The following is a 21,765-nucleotide window of genomic DNA, read 5'->3' as shown; positions in this document are numbered from 1 at the left end:
ACATGATAGTAACAGGCTTCTAAAGTACGCAAACAACTGAAATGGGCGACATGGCAGATGCAATTTAATACGAGCAAGTACAAAGCACTTAAGAAACACCATGGAAAGACTGGATAATCGAAAATGGTACTATTTTGAGAAGGAAGGGTGCAAAAGAAGGAACTGGTATTGCATATTCACAAATTGTCAAAGATGGCAGAAGTTGAAAAGGTGGTTGAGAAAGTGTTGAATATGTGGTTTAGCAAATAGATACATTGAATACAAAAACGAGTCATGCAGCTGCTCCTGCCATGGAATGCCACAGTATTTGGTCTTGTACAATCCTCACACATCCACAGCAACCACTCTGTAACATCCAACATGGCCTAGTTGAGCTTCCTTCTATAGCCCTCCATTGACCCCTCGAAGTCCAGTAGCAAAGCTTTACAGCTCCAATCAAATGGCCAAAATAGACAATCTTTTATGTCACTTCCTAAAAGTTCTTTTTGCTCTTGCAATTTCAAGTACTTCTTGATTGCTAAATGCTTTGAAAGGTTAGTCATGGCAGGAATTAATTCCGGTCTCCCAGATTTCCTGGATCCACTACAGTTTGCCTACTGCCACAACAGGTCCACAGCAGACGCCATCTCCCTGGCCCCACACTCAACCCTGGAATACCTCGATAACAAAAACACCTATGTCAGACTCCTATTTATTGACTACAGCTCAATCTCCAACATCATTATTCCTACAAAACTCATCTCCAAACTCCATGGCCTGGGGCTCGGCTCCTCCCTCTGTGACTAGATCCTAGACTTCCAAACCCACAGACCGCAATCAGTAAGGATAGGCAACAACACCTCCTCCATGATCATCCTCAACACCTGTGCCCTCAGCCCCCTACTATACTCCTTATACAGCTATGATTGTGTAGCCAAATTCCCCTCCAACTCAATTTTCAAGTTTGTTGATGACACCACTGTAGTGTGTCAGATCTCAAACAATAATGAGACAGAGAATCTGGTGAGCTGGTGCGATGACGATAATCTCTCCCCCAATATCAACAAAACAAAAGAGCTAGTCGTCGACTTCAGGAAGTGTAGTTGAGGACATGCCCTTGTCTACATCAACGAGGATGAAGTGGAAATGATCGAGAGCTTCAGGTTTCTAGGTATCCAGATCACCAACAACCTGTCCTGGTTCCCCCCATGCCGACACTATAGTTAAGAAAGCCCATCAATGTCTCTACTTTCTCAGGACGCCAAAAAAATTTTGCATGTCTGCTACGACTCACACCAACTTTTACAGATGCACCATAGAAAGCATCCTTTCTGGTTGTATCACAGCTTGGTCTGGCTCCTGCTCTGCCCAAGACCGCAAGAAACTACAAAGGGTCGTGAACGAAGCCCAATCCATCACGCAAACCAGCCTCCCATCCATTGACTCTGTCTACACTTTCCGCTGCCTCGGCAGAGCAGCCAGTGTAATTAAGGACTCCATGCACCCCGGACATTCTGCTCTTTCACCTTCTTCCATCAGGGAAAAGATACAAAAGTCTGAGGTCACGTACCAACCGACTCAAGAACAGCTTCTTCCCTGCTGCCATCAGACTTTTGAATGGACTTACCTCGTATTGAGTTGATCCTTCTCAACACCCTAGCTATGACTGTAACACTAGTTTCTGCACTCTCTCCTTTCCTTCTCTATGTATGGTATGCTTTGTCTGTATAGCACACAAGAAACAAGACTTTTCACTGTATACTAATACATGTGACAATAATAAATCAAATCAAATTAATTGTCTTATGGTCTGTATACGAAAAGCATGTCTTCGTATCCAAATTTCAAAGGCCTCTATTCCCTTCTACAGACCTTCACTTCCTATCTCATTTCTGAGGCATACAGGAAAAATGGGATCGAATTTAAATCTTAAAGGTTTTTTGCCTTGTTACAAGTTTGAACTTCTTTGTTGTTAACATATCCTTCATCTTTACAAAATTACTTCTGGCTATCTCCATCCTTCTAACTTCTGCATCACATCTGCCATCTTCTGTTATCATTTGTCCTAAATAGGCAAACTTGTCAACTTGTCCCAGTGTGATGCCGTCCACTTCAATCTAATGTATTCCTTGCAACTACCACTATTTTTTTCTCTTTTTGGTGTTCATACTCAATCCATATTGTAAACCTGCAGATTCTACTTGATTACAATATTTTGCAGGGCCTCTTCTGATTCTCCAAGTAGCATCATGTCATCAGTGTATACAATTTGTTCTGTTCTTGCCTCCAATTTTTACCACCGTGTTTGCTGAACCTTCACAGATGACTGGTTAGGCCTCAGCTGGAGTCTTGTGTACAGTTCTGGGTATCATACTTTTGGAAGGATGTCAAGCTCCTGGAGGGGTACAGAGGAGATTTACCAAGGTGGTAGCAGGGATGGTGAGCAATTCAAGAAGCTGGCATTGTTCTCAGAGCAGAGAGGTTAAGGAACAATAGTATTGAAAATTGAGGGTTTTGATAGTTTTGTTATTTCCTCCCAACTCTGGTCAGTAACCAGAGATCACTGACTTAAAGGAAATGGTGAAAGAATGAGAGAGGAAGTGAGAAGGCATTTCTTCGCACAGATGGTTTGGAATCCGATTCCAATGGAATTTTTCAAAAGGCATTTGGAAGAAGTTTAGAATGCAAGGTTGGAAGGAAAAGCTGTGACATGGCACTCAATTAGATAGTCCTTTCAAAGATCCAGTGCAGGCATGACACACAGAATGGCCTCTTTTTGTCCTGTAGGATTCTAAGTTTCAAAGACTTAACACTTAATCTTCATACAAACTTATGAATGCAGAGGAATAGGCCATTTGGCCCCTCAAGTCTGGCTGAACTGATTGTGGCCTCAATTCCACATTCCATCCACCCCCAATAATCTCCAACATCCTTGTTAGTCAGGAATTATCTTCCTCTGCCTTTAAAATATTCAAAATATGTCCCCTTGAAAATTGTTTCAGACATTATTCCACTGGCTCAGAAGAGGATCTAAATCCTACATATCAAGCCTCGTGTATTGAGTGCCCCCTATGAAACCCTACATTTTCCCAGGCAGCAATTTGCAAGTTTATATTTCGATACAATGGTATTCCTTTCCTTTTAGTCTCTCAGTTCAAAGCCTTTCTGGTCTTTTCCAATTCTGACTCAACTGAACCAGATTTCCTTGAGCAACTCACTCAAGGTAGACAACTGCAAAAGTTTAGTTTACTGTTGAATATCAGCATACTTTAAAAAAATATTTTATCAAAAGTATCGCTGGCAAAGCCAATATTTACTGCCCATCCCTTATTGCCCTCGGGAAGGTGACAGTGAGCCACCTTTCAGTAAGTGAGCAGCTTGCTAGGCCAATTTAGTGGGCATTTAAGGGTCAAAGACATTGCTATGGATCTGGAGTTGTATGTATTAGGGCAGCACAGTGGCTAGCACTGCTGCCTCACAGCGCCAGGGACCTGGGTTTGATTCCTGGCTTGGGTCACTATCTATGTGGAGTCTGCACGTTCTCCCTGTATCTGCATGGATTTCCTCTGGGTGCTCCGGTTTCCTTCCACAGTCCAAAGATGTGCGGGTTAGGTGGATTGGCCATGCTAAATTACCCCTTAGTTTCAGGGGAACTAGCTAAGGTAAATGCATAGGGTCCTGGGTAGGATTGTGGTCGGTGCAGACACGATGGGCCGAATGGCCTCCTTCTGTACTGTGGGATTCTATATAAACCAAGCCAGGTGAGGGCAGATTAAAGCAGAAAATGTTGGAAAATCTCAGCAAGTCGACAGCATTTGTGGAGAGAAAACAGAGCTAATGTTTTGAGTCTGGGTGACAGTTCGCCAGAGCTGAAGACAATGGAAAATAGGATGAGATTTATATATTGTGGGGAGGAGGAGGGAGCTGTGGAACTGGATAGAGAGCCAGCAGCGGTTAAGATGGGAGAGATTGACAGAGATGTTATAGATTAAAGGACAAAAGGAATATAAATGGTGGCGATCATGACTAAGAAGGGTCCTGATAGCTGCACATTAAGTGATCAGAATGTGCAAATGGCAGAACAAAGGTGAGCAATGTATCAAAGGACAACCTGAAACAGGTAACAGATGGCCCTAGAGGGCTGGGGGAGAGGAGCCACTGATAAGCGGAAAAAGATGGAAAGCGAGATTTTTAAAATCGAAAAATAAATCAATGGAAGAAATGAAAAAAAAATTTTAAAAATAAATTGATGGAAATGGGGTGAAGGTGGGGGAGGGTTCATTGTCTGAAGTTATTGAACTCAATGTTAAGTCCAGAAGGCTGTAAAGTGCCTAGGTGTTGTTCCTCCAGCTTGAGTTGGGCTTCACTGGAACATTGCAACAAGCCAAGGAAGGTCATGTGGACATGAGGGCAGGATGATGTGTTAAAATGGCAAGCAACAGGAAGGTCTGGATCACCATTGCGGACGGACTGAAGATGTGCTGCAAAGTGGTCATCCAGTCTGCATTTGGTCTCTCCGATGTATAGACCACATTGGGAGCAGCGAATTCAACTCTGAATAACCCTTCATCAGAGGTGAGGGTAGCACATTTTCTTCCCTGGAGAAGATTACTGAACCAGGCAATCTGGCAGTTACATAGTTACAATTACTGATCCTGGCTTTATATTCCAAATTTATTTAATGAGCAGAATTTAAATTTCCCAGGGTCATTAGTTCAGGCCTCCCATAACAACCATTAACAAAACAGAACAGATAATGTTCCAGTGTCAGGTGATGTGTAGAGTTTGCATGTCCTCCCCATGTCTGCGTGGGTTTCCTCCGGGTGCTCTGGTTTCCTCCCACACTCCAAAGGTGTGTGGGTTAGGTTGATTGACCATGCTAAATTGTCCCTTAGTGTCAGGGGGATTAGTAAGGCAAATACGTGGGATAAAAGGAATAGGACCTGGGTGGGATGGTTGTCGGTGCAGGTTCGAGGGGCCAAATAGGCTCCTTCTGTACTGTAGGGATTCTATGATCCAAGTGCTAATAATTCAACTATACTGCTACTGTACTCCCAGCACAGAATGAACAGCTGTTGAATCAATAGCTTTGATAGCGGAAGGAATGTAGACTAACCAGGTGAGGCATTTAGTGTCTCAGCCACTACAGAAGCTGCACCCAGTTGCCTGAAAAAAAAATCAAATTTAGTACAAACATTTCTGCTATGTCTTATAAAAACATAAGAACTAGGAGCTTCTGGCCCCTCGAGCCTGCTCCGCCATTCAATAAGATCATGGCTGATCTTTTCATGGACTCAGCTCCACTTATCGGTCCACTCGCCATAATCCTTAGTTCCTTTATGTTCAAAAATCTATCTTTGCCTTATAAACATTCAACGAGGTAGCCTCAACTGTTTCACTTGTACATCTGATGTGCTAAGTGTAATTTTACAAGATGTAAATTTTAAATTTAAACCCTTTGTGTGAAGAAGTTCCTCTTCAACTCAGTCCTAAATTTGCTCCCTCTCATTTTGAGGCCATGCCCCCTAGTTCAAGTTTCACTGCCAGTGGAAACAACATCCCTGCCTCTATCTTATCTATTCCCTTTCATAATTTTATGTTTCTATAAGATCCCCCCGCATTCTTCTAAATTCCAATGAGTATGGTCCTAGTCTATTCAGCCTGTCCTCATAAGCCAACCCTCTCAACTCCAGAATCAACCTAGTGAATCTCGTCTGCATCCCCTCCAGTGCCAGTATATCCTCTCTTAAGTAAGGAGACCAAAACTGTACACAGTACTCCAGGTGTGGCCTCACCAGCATCTTGTACAGCTGCAACATAACCTCCCTTTTTTTAAACTCTATCCCTCTAGCAATGAAGGACAACATTTCATTTGCCTTCTTAATTACCTGCTGCACCTGCAAACCAACTCCTTGAGATTCCTGCACAAGGACACCAGGTCCCTCTGCACAGCAGCATGCTGCAATTTTTTACCAATTAAATAATAGTCCATTTTGCTGTTATTCCTACCAAAATGGATGACATCACATTTACTAACACTATACTCCATCTGCCAGACCCCTGCCCACTCACAAACTATCTATATCCCTTTGTAGACGTTCAGTGTCCTCTGCACACGTTGCTCTACCACTCATCTTAGTGTCATCTGCGAACTTTGGTACACTACACTTGGTCCCCAACTCCTAATCATCAATGTAAATTGTAAACAATTGCGGTCCCAACACTGATCTCTGAGGCAGACCACTAGACACTGATCGCCAATCAGAAAAACACCCATTTATCCCCATTCTTTGCTTTCTGTTAGTTAATCAATCCACGCTGATACATTACCCGTAACACTGTGCATCTTTATCTTATGCAGCAGCCTTTTGTGTGGCACCTTGTCAAATATCTTCTGGAAATCTAGATACACCACATCCACCAGTTCCCCGCTGTCCACTGCGCATGTAATGACCTCAAAGAATTCCATTAAATTAGTCAAACATGACCTGCCTTTCATGAACCCATGCTGCATCTTCCCAATGGGACAATTTCTATCCAGATGTCTTATTAGTTCTTCCTTGATAATAGATTCAAGCATTTTCCCGATTACATGATGTTAAGCTAACCGGCATATAGTTACCCGCCTTTTGTCTACCTCCTTTTTTAAACAACAGTCACATTTTCTGTTTTCCAATCTGCCAGAACTGACCCAGAGTCCAGCAAATTTTGGTAAATTACCACTAGTGCATTTGTTATTTCCCTCGCCACCTCTTAGTACCCTGAGATGCATTCCATCAGGGCCAGGAGACTTGTCTACCTTTAGCCCCATTAGCTTACCTAACACTGCTTCTTTAGTGATAATGATCATTTCTAGATCCTCACCTGCCATAGCCTTGTCATCCATATTTGGCATATTATTTGTGTCTTCCACTGTGAAGACCTACAACATACCTGTTCAATGCCTCAGCCATTTCCTCATTTCCCACTATTAAATCCCCCTTCTCATCCTCTAAAGGACCAACATTTACCTTAGCCACTCTTTTTCATTATATATTTGTAGAAACTTTTGCTATCTGTTTTTATATTCTGAGCTAGTTTACTCTCAATCTATCTTATTTTTCTTTATAACTTTTTTGTGGCTGTTGACCTTTAAAGATTTCCCAATTCTCTAGTTTCCCACTAATCCTTGCCACTCCGTATGCATTTTCTTTCAGGTTGATATCCTCCTTCATTTCCTTTGATATCCATGACTGATTATCCCTTTTCCTACAGTCCTTCCTTTTCACTGGTATATACTTTTGCTGCGCACTGAAAAATCGCTTGGAAAGTCCTCCACTGTTCCTCAATTGCCCACCATAAAGTTTTTGCTCCCAGTCTACCTTAGCCAAGCTTTTTCCCAGGGTGGAAGAGTCAATTACTAGGGGGCACAGGTTTAAGGTACGAGGGGCAAGGTTTAAAGGAGATGTACGAGGCAGATTTTTTTACACAGAGAGTAGTGGGTGCCTGGAACTTGTTGCTGGGCGAGATAGTGGAAGTGGATACGGTAGTGACTTTTAAGGGGCGTCTTGACAAATACATGAATAGAATGGGAATAGAGGGATATGGTCCCCGGAAGGGTAGGGGGCTTTAGTTAAGTCGGGCAGCATGGTTGGTGCAGGCTTGGAGGGCTGAAGGGCCTGTTCCTGTGCTGTAATTTTCTTTGTTCATTGTCCTCCCTCACCCCATTGTAATCTCCTTTGTTTAAGCACAAGACACTGGTATTGGATTTTACCTTCTCACGCTGCATCTGTATTTTAAATATAACCATACTGTGATCGCTTTTTCCAAGAGGATCCCTAACTGTAAGATCATTAATTATTCCTGTCTCATTACACAGGATGTGGAGATGCCGGCGTTGGACTGAGGTAAACACAGTAAGGAGTCTAACAACACCAGGTTAAAGTCCAACAGGTTTATTTGGTAGCAAACGCCACTAGCTTTCGGAGCACTGCTCCTTCGTCAGATGGAGTGGAAATCTGCTCTCAAACAGGGCACAGAGACACAAAATCAAGTTACAGAATACTGATTAGAATGCGAATTTCTACAGCCAACCAGGTCTTAAAGATACAGACAACGTGAGTGGAGGGAGCATTAAGCACAGGCTAAAGAGATGTGTATTGTCTCCAGACAGGGCAGCCAGTGAGATTCTGCAAGTCCAGCAGGCAAGCTTTGGGGGTTACTGATAATGTGACATAAACCCAACATCCCGGTTTAAGCCGTCCTCATGTGTGCGGAACTTGGCTATCAGTTTCTGCTCAGCGACTCTGCGCTGTCATGTGTCGTGAAGGCCGCCGTGGAGAATGCTTACCCGAAGATCAGAGGCTGAATGCCCGTGACCGCTGAAGTGCTCCCCCACAGGAAGAGAACAGTCTTGCCTGGTGATTGTCGAGCAGTGTTCATTCATCCATTGTCGTAGCATCTGCATGGTTTCCCCAATGTACCATGCCTCGGGACATCCTTTCCTGCAGCGTATCAGGTAGACAACGTTGGCCGAGTTGCAAGAGTAGGTACCAACATGAATGAACACCGCTCGACAATCACCAGGCAAGACTGTTCTCTTCCTGTGGGGGAGCACTTCAGCGGTCACGGGCATTCAGCCTCTGATCTTCGGGTAAGCGTTCTCCACGGCGGCCTTCACGACACATGACAGCACAGAGTCGCCCACTATGCCACCTTGACTGACCTGGTTTGACCAATCAACACGTAGATTAAAATTTCCCATGATAATTGCCATACCCTTTTTACATGCATCAGTTATTTCTTTATTTATTGCTCACCCCAGTGATGTTATTATTTGGTGGCCTATAGACGACGCCTTTCAGTGACTTTTTCTCCTTACTATTTCTAATTTCCACCCAAATGGATTCAACCTTTTTCTCCATAGAACCTATATCATCTCTCACTACCGCCCTGATGTCATCTTTAAATATCAGAGCTACACCACCTCCCTTACCTTCCTGTCTGTCCTTCCAAATAGTCTAATACCCCTGGATATTTAACTCCCAGTCATAACCAGCCTGTAACCATATCTTTGTATTGGCCAATAAATCATACTCATTCGCAATGATTTGTGCCATCAACAAGTACATGCACACCAAGGTCCGTCTGATCCTCGATGCTTTCCAGGTTCCTGCTGTTTATCATGTATTCCCTTCCCTTGTTTTTCCGCCCAAGTGCATCACCTCACACTTATCCGGACTGAACTGCATTTGCTACTGATTAGCCCATCTGACCAGCCCATCCATATCCTCCTGTAAGCTAAGACCACCCTCCTCACCATTTACCACCCTACCAATTTTCATATCATTTGCAAAATTACTGATAAACTTTCTTACAGTAGCTGGAGAATACAAATGAGCGAAGTGACAAATCCCTGTTCAGAGATCACAAAATAGTTTCAGATGGAGAAAGTCATTTGGTTTATCTGAATTAATCCATCTAGAAAGATTTTAAATCCCCACTGCAAATATCTAATCATATCTTGAATGATTCCATTGGGTTATTTTCTTACATCACTGCTTTGTAGTTTATTCGCTGGTGAAGTGAGATCTGGAAAACTGGGAGCTGGTGGCAAACTCAGGATTTGATCAAATAGGCACGAACAAGACAGAGATGGGAAATGCTATTGTACTGAGCCCTTGTTGGGAACCACACAGACTGAGCTGGGAGTTCCAAATAGGAGTCACATTGGACTCAAAATGTTAACTCTGTTTCACTCTCCACAGATGCTGCAAGACCTCTCCATAGATGCTGCAGTCTCCCACAAGTTCGTCAGTGAGGGTGCCGAATGCGCACTCTTTCACCAGGATTTTCAAAGTCACGGTATATGATTGCACAGACTCGTCAAGTTTCTGGTTAGTGGTTTTAAAAACATGTCTGTCCAGGATGATATTTGTTACCAACACGTATATCTGTTGAAATTTCTTTAACAGTACCTCTGGGTCCTCTTGCTCTTCTTCCCCTCAGAAGACAAAGGATTCAAGTTTTACAACCGCCTCTGGGCCCGCTTGGTTCAACAGCATGTGTGCTTGCACCTTCTTCAATTTATCAGCCATTCTTTTTCAAACTCCTTCCAGTTATCAGCGATGTTTTCGTTGAAGATGAGCAGGTGGATGTGGCAAAGTCCTCAAGCCATCTCGGTCAGCTCCTCAGACACCATGTAAAGTTACTGGGTTGTATGGAAATGATGACAAAAGGCTAACAGGTTAAACCTTTTACAGAGAGATCTTAGCAACTCTTACATGTTGTGTGTCTGCCCATGCTGGGGGAGAACTTCCAAGCTACCAACACGTCACTCCCTGTGCACGTCATCCCGATGTACACATGACCACCCAGCTTATAGTATTTATAAAAACGTGAAAGCAGATCGTGACTGATCAAAGGCATTTTGTCAACTATTTAAGGATGAATTGCAGACATGAAGATAAGGTCAAAGATATTTTTGGATAACACAATATTCACCTGAAGCCAATACCTAATTCCAGGAAAGATGCCAACAATGTGATAAGAAGTTACTGAACTGCTGGCAATCAGAAAAATCTTTCACTTACAAAACATCACAAAATGCCTGAAGACTAATGAAGTACTTTTTAAACAAAAACAAAGAAGGCTGGAAAATCTTAGCAGGTTTGACAGCAACTGTGGAGAGAGAATTGAGCCAATGTTTTGTGTCAGGATGACGCTTCGTCAGAGCTGTTCTTTCAAAAATTGCTCATATAGGAAACACAGCAGTCAACAGACATGCCACCAGGTCCCACAAACAACAAGCTAATCACCAGATAATCTTTCGATTGGTGCCGGGACACTTTGCGTCCAGCCGAAAGGGCAGAGAGGGCCTCGATTTGACATCTCGCCTGAAAAATGGCACCACCTCTGACAGTACAGCACTTCCTCAGGACTGCACTGGAGTGTTGATCTAAATATTATGTTCACTTGTCAAGTGGGACTCCACAATCGCCAGCCTCAAGAGACCAGTCTCTGTGCCACAGGTGACAATGAGCTAAATGCCAGCTAAAGATGTGCTGGAGTCAACACTGTTCAACTGAGCTGCATTTCATCCCCCAGATTAACAGGCCATAAAATGAGCACCCTCACTTTAATATATAATAACTGCTATTGAAAAGAAATATGTTTTTTTAATCATCTGGGTAATCCCCAGTAACAACTATTTTTGCCACCTTAAAAAGCAGCAAGCGTCTGCCGAACGACAGATGAAACTCTTTCTAGTACAGACACACTCGCTGTGTTGAAGGGTTTGCTTCAGCTGACTGTTTGCCTGGAGTAGCTGCCAGTTTGCTGAGTTACACTGGCTGCATTTTCTGCGGCACCAACAGAATTCTTTCCCCAGCGGGGGGGATGTCGCTGGCCCACTTCCCCGATTGGAAATAAAAACACCGAGACACCCAAACACTGGTTCAATTCCCCCCTTAACAACGATACCAAACCTGAAATAAATAATACAACAACCGCTCTCTTTTTTAAAAAAACACATAAATTGGATAGAGAGTGAAAAATAATTAAAAAGCGGTGAACCTGGAGTGGGTTAGGGGGGGAGAAAGGTCCGATTAACATTTAACCGTAACACTCAGAGCTCTCACCTTAATGTGGCTGCCAGTCTGTCGCGGGGTGATTCCGCCGCCGCTGAACTAACGCTGTGTGGATCCAAACTCCAACAGGAAGCTGAATGAAGCGAGGGGCACAGGGGAGAGTCCCCAGCCCAGAGTCAGAGCCACAACCCCAGCCCCGCTGAGTGGCAGCCCCCAGTACAATCCGCCTGTGTTTCCTGCAAGCAGACGGAAGCAGAAGTGAAGCCGCCGGCAGACGGGGCTGTGCTGCTGCTGTTGTAGCTCAACCCCGACTGCAGCACCCAAACCCAGCGCAAGGCCTCCAGCTTCTTTGGCGGGGAGACGGGTGCAGGATTAAGTTAGAGTCGGGGCTCTATCTCTATCCTCCTCCAAAATTGGGGTCTGTTCAGCAGGCGCCTGGTTCCTGTTGCTGCGCAATCGGGGTCTTCCTCAGTGGCTTGGGGTGTGTGTGTGTGCGGGTTAGGTTACCCCAGTGCCACCGATTTCAAACACACAATCCTGACACCACAATTACAACAGTAACACTTTTGTTTGCAGAATTAAACTCAAAACAATCATTCCATTATAACCGCATTGTATTGCACCACCAGGGGATATTCTGTTTTTTTTGGAGTGATTAGATTGTGTGTTAATAAAGGATCTTTTTTCCTCTTGGTTGTACTATGTGAACACTGGCTTTTTTATGCAGATATGGCTTGGAATATGTTACAAATTTAAACAAATTCTGAGCTGTGTGCAGTGCTTTACTGGCATCTCCTGGGCCCTAATTCACAAAGATGAAAAATAACATTCATGTTGATGTCAGATAGATTGCTCTGGCTCAGTAAGAGTATGGTTGAGGTCTCTTAGAGAGCACTATGTTAAGTTGGTAGTGCCCAACCCAATAATAGGTGACAATCCTTTTGTAGGGAGGTGATGTGATTTGTCGTGATTATCCCCAAAAGGGCAACACAGCAGAGTAAGGGTCACCTGACCAATTGGGTCAGAGTGAGTAATCACCCCAGCGGATGAAGTCCCTTCTTAGGCAGGACACATCTAGGGCAGTTTGGTGGCTGCCGTCAGTCCTGTACAGTTTTTCTTACTAATAAATACCTTTTGTGTTTCTAATTAAGTCTGTGAAAGTGCATTAGTACATCTGGCGATGAGGATAAATGATCATGATACAGCCTCTGACCCAACTGATTTGATTTAATTTATTATTGTATCATGTATTAGTAAACAGTGAAAAGTATTGTTTCTTGCATATTGTACAGACAAAGCGTACCCATACATAGGGAAGGAAAGGAGAGAGTGCAGAATGTAGTGTTACAGTCATGGCTAGGGTGTAGAGAAAAATCAACTTAATGCGACGTAGGTCCATTCAAAAGTCTGATGGCAGCAGGCAAGAAGCTGTTTTTGAGTCAGTTGGTATGTGACCTCAGGCTTTTGTGTCTTTTTCCCGACCTGTGAGCATCATGTTTTAATTGAAATCTGAGAGTAAGCACCCACCAGAATGCCTCTCTTTGGGTGAATAGACCCTTTTGAGATGTTGAAATACTACCAGATCCTGAGTAATGTAGAATCAGAAAAGATGGACAGTTATGAGTCGCGTGGGCAACAGAGAGAGCATAGCAAGACCACTGGGTCAGAATCCACAAGAAAGGTGGGTAAAATGCAGAAACGTACCTCTACTTACATTGTAGACTCGGAGGCGTGGCGGTCCAGAAGGCTTAATGAGGGACAGATGCAGAACAAGTCTGACTTGGCCAATACAATCAAAAGTTTAGAAATGTATAGAAAAATGAACAGGAGAGAATAACCCTAAGAAGCAAGAGCTGTAGCTTTAAGTTTAAAAAGGAAATAGAACTTAAGTTAGAAAAGAACAGGGGTTTCTGCAAAATAAATATTTTGTGAAAGAAGAGAGCAGTGCTTTGAGTAAAAAAAACCAAATGGCCAAAGTGAACTGCACGTAAATGGTCACGTGAATAGAAAAGCACAAGAACAAATATGATTAAATGGTCAATGAAAATGATGCTGAATTGGAATGCTGGAAAGAGAAGAAACTTTATCACATGACCAGAAACAGAGTATCATGACCATTTCTTCACAAGTGACAGACCAAGATTGTGAAAGAACTGTCAAGACATAAAGATTGTGCTGCATTGTGATAAGTGTCTGCATGCATTATAATGTAAGGTGCTCAGCAGAGCAAGGGACTACGTGGGACTGGAGAGTGGCACCACCCACAGAGTGATGGATATAGTCACATGGTCAGTGATCAGCCGAGAACAGAACTCGGTAAGTAGCATGCCTGCATGGAACAGCTTCATGCGAGACCATATTTGGAACTACACAGTTAAAGCTTACCAATAAAAATGATTATGTTTGGACACACAAGCCTCAAGACCTCTTCAGTGAGCCACCACCACAGCAACAATAAAATATCATATTAACTACATAATGTGGCATATTGTCATAATATGAAACTCCAGCAGTGAATCACGTTAGATCCCAGGAATTAATGTCTCAGAGCCAGATCCCTGTTGTACCAAGTAGACATGGAGGGATGGGCCGCTTGGAAGCATGTGGATCACTGGAGGAGTAAAAAGACAGTTCAGCAATCAGAGATGCCATCAAGAAATATTTTCAAATCCAAAGAGAAAATGCCGGAAAATCTCAGCAGGTCTGGCAGCATCTGCAAGGAGAGAAAAGAGCTGACGTTTCAAGTCCAGATGACCCTTTGTCAAAGCTTTGACAAAGGGTCATCTGGGTTCGAAACAACAACTCTTTTCTCTCATTACAGATGCTGCCAGACCTGCTGCGATTTTCCAGCATTTTCTCTTTTGGTTTCAGATTCCAGCATCCGCAGTAATTTGCTTTTATTAAGAAATATTTTCGAACCTGAAAACAGCGAGGTACCTGATTGACCTGATATAGACATAACTGTTCTGGGCTGTTCACTGACCATGTGGCTATATTCATTGCTCTGTGGGCGGTGCCACTCTCCAGTCCCATGTTGACCTTTGCTCTGTCAAGCACTTACATTATAATGCGTGCAGACACTTATCGTCACAACACAGCAAAGTCTTTATATTTTGACTGCCTGTGCCAGAAGAGGTACCCGTTATTGCAGTTCCTGTTAATGTTGATCCTGTGGAAGCATCTCAGAATACAGAATTAGGCCACTCGGCAAGAAACATCAAAACCACTCAGAAACATGATTTATAATTGTTCAACTCCTGTATATAATGTTTAGTTAGAATTTAGGACTGAGTAGTTATTGAAGAGTGGATAAAGGAGTTAGAGGAGGAGGAGTGTGGTGATTTGTGGTGATTGTCCCTTTAAGGGCAACATAGCAGAATAAGAGTCACTTGGCTTTGGGGACCAATTGGGACGCAGAGTGGGTAATCACCTGAGGGGATGGAGGCCTCTCTTAGGCAGGAAACATGTAGGGGCTAGGGCAGTCAGTGGTTGCTATACTGCTGTACATTTTTTCTTATAAATAAATACCTTTTGTGTTTCTAATGAAGTCTATGAAAGTGCATCATTACATGAGGTCAGCAAGTACTTGGAATTTGCCATGCAGCTAAAAAAGAATATGAACCAGTCTAATACCAACCTACAAAACTAATAAGAGTTGACAAACAGTTCCAAAAAGAATATACAGAGAGGGTAAATGGGGTCAGAAGCACTGCAAATAACTTGGAATGTATAAAATTCATAGTGGGCTTGACAGGCTAGATACTAGGAGACTATTTGTTCTGGCTGGGGTTTAGAACTAGGGGTCATAGTCTCAGAGTAAGAGGTCAGCCATTCAGGACTTAGATGACGAGAAATGACTTCACTCGGAAAGTTGGAAAATTTTGGATTTCACTACACCACCCCATCCACCACCGCCCCCCCCCCCCCACCCCCGCCCCCACCACCACCCCCACCAAAAGGATGGTCAATCAGTGAGTGTTTTTAAGACTTAAATCAATAGATTTTTGGACACTAAGGGAACCAAGTGATTTGGGCATGGGATAGAAAACTAAAGTTAATGTAAAACGTCAGCCATGAACATACCAGAGCAGGCTCAAGGTTCCCTATGCTCTATTCCTGCTCCAATTTCTTATACTCTAATGAACTTGTAAGATGAGGCAGAGAAATAAAACACAGGAATAGGTTGTGTTTGGCACAATTAATCTGTGTTGCTGTTGATTTTTCAACACACTTGTCCTTCTTAACTCCATGTGCCTGCCCTGTTCTCATAGTAATTTATCTCTCTACCCATCTAATCTATTTTGGTAAATTCACTAACTCTGGTAAGTGCACTCCACAGCTGAAAAACACCACTCTGTAAAATATCTCTCCTGCTTTCTGTTTTAATTTTCATACATTTAATCTATGTTCCCTCAATGTAGAGATTTAATCACTGGAAACAGTTTGCATTCCGTCCATTCTGTTCCACCCTTTTACAATTTGAAACACATATATCAAAAAAGGGCATAATCTTTATAATCATAATAACAATCCAAATTTTTCAAATCTTCATTTGTATTATTTTTATTTCCTTATATGTATTTCCTCATACCAGACTATGCCCGAGTGAATCTGTGCTGTACCCTTTCCTTTGCATCAACATCCTCGTTATAATCTAAAGCACAGTGCACTGTCAGAGGTACAAATACTAATCTTTAACCAAAGTTTCCCACCTCATAGGCATTTATTAAAAACAACACATCTTTAACCTGGCAAAACATCCTAATAGACTTTGCAGGAGGATTATCAAACAAAATTTGACATCAAACCACAGTGCAGATGACATAGTAGGTTTTAAGGGTTGTCTTATAGGAGGAGAGGGAGGCAGAGAGAAATATAGTGAGTGAATTCTACAGCCCAGGACCTGGAAACTGAAAACACAGCAGCCAATGATGTAGCGAAGAAAGTTGGGGATGCACGATAGGCCAGAACTGAAGAACTATATGGATCTTGGAGAGCTGTGGGGCCAGACAAGGTCAGAAAGTTAGCATGGTGTAAAGTCATAGAGGGTCTTGAGATGAATAATGAGAAGTTTCAAATCAAGATGTTGCCAGACTGGGAGCCAATGTAAGTCAACAAGTACAGGAGTAACGTGTATGGACAAGTCTTGATATGAGTTAGGATATGGACAGCTCATCCTTATGGAAGATGTCAAGGTGGAAGCTCAGCCAGGAGAGTATTGGCATGCTCAAGATTAACTAAAGTATGGATGAAGGTTACAGCAAAAAAAAGAGCTGAAATGGGGATAGAGCTGGTGTAATTATGAAACTGATAGTCAGTGATGTTGGTGATGAAGAGGATATGGGGTCAGAAACTGAGCTCAAGACCAAATAGAATACCAAGTGCGTTCAGCTTCCTTTGATTCTCAGAATCATTTACTACACTTTCTACTTTAGTATCACCTGTAAATTTTGCATTGTTCCTTCTAACAATATATTTCTACCCATTGGAATCTACCCAGATGTTTATTGCTTCAATGACATATAAAGAAAATATACAGATGGACTGTACTTATTTTATGACATTAGAAAGGTTGCATTTTATTCCTTTACGTTTGTTAAAATGTTGAGAGAAATGATACCTTCTACTCCCAGATGCAATTTCTGCTTTATGCTGACTTAGTTTGGTTTGGTTTTGCAGAAGACATTCACAGCTAAGCCCAAACCCATGCTGATGCAACATCCATGCCACCTGATTATTTTCTTCAGGCACCTGTCCATTGGTCCTGGACAGATCCCAACTATATTGTCCTTATCACTGTCCTAGTGTTAGAGAAGTGGGGCTTATTGTGATTTACATCTTATAGTTTTGAACTTGGTACCATCATCTTTTACAATCCAAACGCTGAATACAAACTGCTATTTTTAAGATTTTTCTATCCTCTTTGCATGACAACCCACACCTTTATTCCTTCCATAATACACCCCCATTGAAGGACTAACGGAACTAGCTAATTTCCAGTATCCATGATCAAATAGATAAGCTCTCTGAATGTTATGAATCAGTAAACAATGGCACGTCTTTAATTAAGTTTATTGAAGAGCTTAAGCTGACCATAACTGAGGCTCAGACCTATGGTACTTTAAATTGACTTCTCTACCTGACAAGCAGAGGTTCAAGGTTGGTATAACTGCAATATAAAGAGGAATCAATAGTAGTCTAACATTAACGGTAGTATAGCATTGCTACAATATAAAAAAATCAATAGTATAAGATCAGTAGACTTTAGAACAGTCGGATTAACCCCTTTCCTTATCATTCCCACTCTGTTAAATTCAAAATATCTATGGTAAACAATAAATATTATTTCGCAGGCATCATATTTATTTCCATCTGTTCTAATGCACATATATCATTGGTGTTATACAATGTATCAAAAATAATCTGAAGCTCATTATACTTTGGATAATAAATGAAGTTCAAAACCTATTTCTCTCCATGTACTTTTATTTATCAAAATCCTGGACTTAAAAGATCTTCCAGTCCTCTCTTTCTATATTTATATTGTTGATCATTTTAATTTCAAATTTGGGTGGTTGGTGTAATTATGGATTTTCCAGTTCTAAGTTGTTCCCTATTTTAACTTGAATTACCCTGAAGTGTACCAGCTGTTGTGGTGGGATCTATGGTTTCAAATTTTATGATTTTTGAGATAGACCCTAACTGAAAAGGGAACCTGAAAAACGAAAATGAGGAAAGAAACAAAACCTTCCAGTTCCTGAGGAAACTAAGACAAGGTTAAAAACGATAACTTCTGGGGAGACTAAAACTGATTGAGACCATACAAGAGGATACAGACTCTTCCAAGCTCAGTTGGTGATGTACAGGCAGACTGAAGAAGTTGGAGACTAGATCCAAAAGCTGTGAATGTGCAAATGTACAGTTGTTGCTGCTGTTTCTGTTAGCTGAAGATAATAGTGATGAATTTACACTATCCAGACTGTCATAAGCATGGTTGAGGAAGTTCTGCGGATGTGTTCCATTTTTGGTAAAAAGCCGTGAGACCCCGATTAGTTGTGTACTGCTGACAACTGGGGTCAGGCTAAATCTTGTAAGAAGAAATTATTTCTGAGGAAGACAGAGGAGTTTCTCAGGAATTTGTGACTGAGATTGATGACTTATATATATGCGGCACAGTGGTTAGCACTGCTGCCTCCCAGCGCCAGAGACCCAGGTTCAATTCTCAACTTGGGTCACTGTCTGTGTGGAGTTTGCACGTTCTCCCCGTGTCTGCGTGGGTTTCCTCCGGATGCTCCGGTTTTCTCCCACAGTCCAAAGATGTGTGGGTTAGGTGGATTGGTCATGTTAAATTGCCCCTTAGTGTCAGGGGGACTAGCTAGGGTAAATGCGTCGGGTTATGGGGATTCGGATTGTGGTCAGTGCAGACTCAATGGGCCAAATGGCCTCCTTCTGCACCCTAAGATTCTATGTTGAGTGGACTTGAGTGTAAGTTGATAGGAGTTCAGAACCGACACATTCCTGTAAGGATGAAGGATAAGTATGGCAAGTTTTGGGAACATTGGATAACAAGAGATATTGTGAGCCTAGTCAAAAAGAAAAAGGAAGCATTTGTCAAAGCTAGGAGACTGGGAACACACGAAGCAAGTGTGGAATACAAGGAAAGTAGAAAGAAACTTAAGCAAGAAGAAAGAAGGGCTAAAAGAGGTCATGAAAAAGCATTGACCAGCAGGATTAAGGAAAATCCCAAGGCTTTTTATACATATATAAAGAGCAAGAGGGTAACCAGAGAGAGGGTTGGCCCACTCAATGACAAGGGAGGGAATCTATGCATAAGAACATAAGAACATAAGAAATAGGAGCAGGAGTAGGCCATCTAGCCCCTCGAGCCTGCCCCGCCATTCAATAAGATCATGGCTGATCTGACGTGGATCAGTACCACTTACCCGCCTGATCCCCATAACCCTTAATTCCCTTACCGATCAGGAATCCATCCATCCGCGCTTTAAACATATTCAGCGAGGTAGCCTCCACCACCTCAGTGGGCAGAGAATTCCAGAGATTCACCACCCTCTGGGAGAAGAAGTTCCTCCTCAACTCTGTCTTAAACCGACCCCCCTTTATTTTGAGGCTGTGTCCTCTAGTTTTAACTTCCTTACTAAGTGGAAAGAATCTCTCCGCCTCCACCCTATCCAGCCCCCGCATTATCTTATAAGTCTCCATAAGATCCCCCCTCATCCTTCTAAACTCCAACGAGTACAAACCCAATCTCCTCAGCCTCTCCTCATAATCCAAACCCCTCATCTCCGGTATCAACCTGGTGAACCTTCTCTGCACTCCCTCCAATGCCAATATATCCTTCCTCATATAAGGGGACCAATACTGCACACAGTATTCCAGCTGCGGCCTCACCAATGCCCTGTACAGGTGCATCAAGACATCCCTGCTTTTATATTCTATCCCCCTCGCAATATAGGCCAACATCCCATTTGCCTTCTTGATCACCTGTTGTACCTGCAGACTGGGCTTTTGCGTCTCATGCACAAGGACCCCCAGGTCCCTTTGCACGGTAGCATGTTTTAATTTGTTTCCATTGAGATAGTAATCCCATTTGTTATTATTTCCTCCAAAGTGTATAACCTCGCATTTCTCAACGTTATACTCCATTTGCCATATCCTCGCCCACTCACTCAGCCTGTCCAAATCTCTCTGCAGATCTTCTCCGTCCTCCACACGATTCACTTTTCCACTTATCTTTGTGTCGTCTGCAAACTTCGTTACCCTACACTCCGTCCCCTCCTCCAGATCATCTATATAAATGGTAAACAGTTGCGGCCCAAGTACCGATCCCTGCGGCACGCCACTAGTTACCTTCCTCCAACCGGAAAAACACCCATTTATTCCGACTCTTTGCTTCCTGTCAGATAGCCAGTCCCCAATCCACTTTAACACACTACCCCCAACTCCGTGTGCCCTAATCTTCTTCAGCAGCCTTTTATGGGGCACCTTATCAAACGCCTTTTGGAAATCCAAAAACACCGCATCCACCGGTTCTCCTCCATCAACCGCCCTAGTCACATCTTCATAAAAATCCAACATGTTCGTCAAGCACGACTTTCTCCTCATGAATCCATGCTGCGTCTGAATGATCGAACCATTTCTATCCAGATGCCCTGCTATCATAGAGCCAGAGGAAATGGGCGAGATATTAAGTGAGTACTTTGCGTCAGTATTCACCAAAGAGAAGAACTTGGTGGATGATGAATCTGGGAAAGGATGTGTAGATAGTTTGAGTCATGTTGAGATCAGAAAGGAGGAGGTATTGGGGTTCTTGAGAAACATTAAGGTAGACAAGTCCCCAGGGCCTGATGGGATATACCCCAGAATACTGAGAGAGGTAAGGGAGAAAATTGCTTGGGCCTTGAGAGAAATCTTTGTATCCTCACTGGCTACAGGGGAGGTCCCACATGATTGGAGAATAGCCAATGTTGTTCCTTTGTTTAAGAAGGGTAGCAAGACTAATCCAGGTAATTACAGGAAATCAGTAGTAGGGAAATTATTGGAGAGGATTCTTCGAGACAGGATTTATTCCCACTTGGAAATAAGTGGACGTATTAGTGAGAGGCAACACGTTTTGTGAAGGGGAGGCCGTGTCTCATGAACTTGATCGAGTTTTTCGAGGAAGTGATGAAGATGTTTGATGAGGGTAGGGCAGTGGATGTTGTCTACATGGACTTCAGTAAGGTCTTTGACAAGGTCCCTCATGGCAGACTGGTGCAGAAGGTGAAGTCACATGGGATCAGAGGTGAGCTGGCAAGGTGGATACAAAACTGGCTCGGTCAAAGAAGACAGAGGGTGGCAGTGGAAGGGTGCGTTTCTGAATGGAGGGCTGTGACAAGTGGTGTTCCTCAGGGATCAGTGCTGGGACCTTTGCTGTTTGTAATATATATAAATGATTTGGAGGAAAATGTAACTGGATTGATTTGTAAGTTTGCGGACAACCCAAAGCTTGGTGGATTTGCAAATAGTGATGAGGACCATCAGAGGATACAGCAGGATATAGATCGGTTGGAGACTTGGGCGGAGAGATGGCAGATGGAGTTTAATCCAGACAAATGTGAGGTAATGCATTTTGGAAGGTCTAACACAGATAGGAAATATACAGTAAATGGTAGAACCCTTAAGAGTATTGATAGGCAAAGGGATCTAGATGTACAGGTAC

The 21,765-nt window shown here is 42.8% G+C and overlaps 1 protein-coding gene across 1 annotated transcript in view; it reads right to left on the bottom strand.

The window, feature by feature from the left end:
• Positions 1-12,110, bottom strand: part of b4galt4 (UDP-Gal:betaGlcNAc beta 1,4- galactosyltransferase, polypeptide 4) — a 54,749-nt gene extending 42,639 nt beyond the window's left edge. Inside the window, exon 1 of the mRNA XM_078232446.1 lies at positions 11,598-12,110. The gene's annotated coding sequence lies outside the window, so the exon portion shown is untranslated. The remainder of the gene's footprint in view (positions 1-11,597) is intronic.
• Between the last annotated feature and the right edge of the window lie 9,655 nt (positions 12,111-21,765).

This window comes from Mustelus asterias, chromosome 17 (genome assembly GCF_964213995.1).
Source record: "Mustelus asterias chromosome 17, sMusAst1.hap1.1, whole genome shotgun sequence".
Classification (NCBI taxonomy): domain Eukaryota; kingdom Metazoa; phylum Chordata; class Chondrichthyes; order Carcharhiniformes; family Triakidae; genus Mustelus; species Mustelus asterias.
The sequence above is the reverse complement of the archived record's forward strand: the minus strand, read 5'-3'. Positions and strand labels throughout refer to the sequence as shown.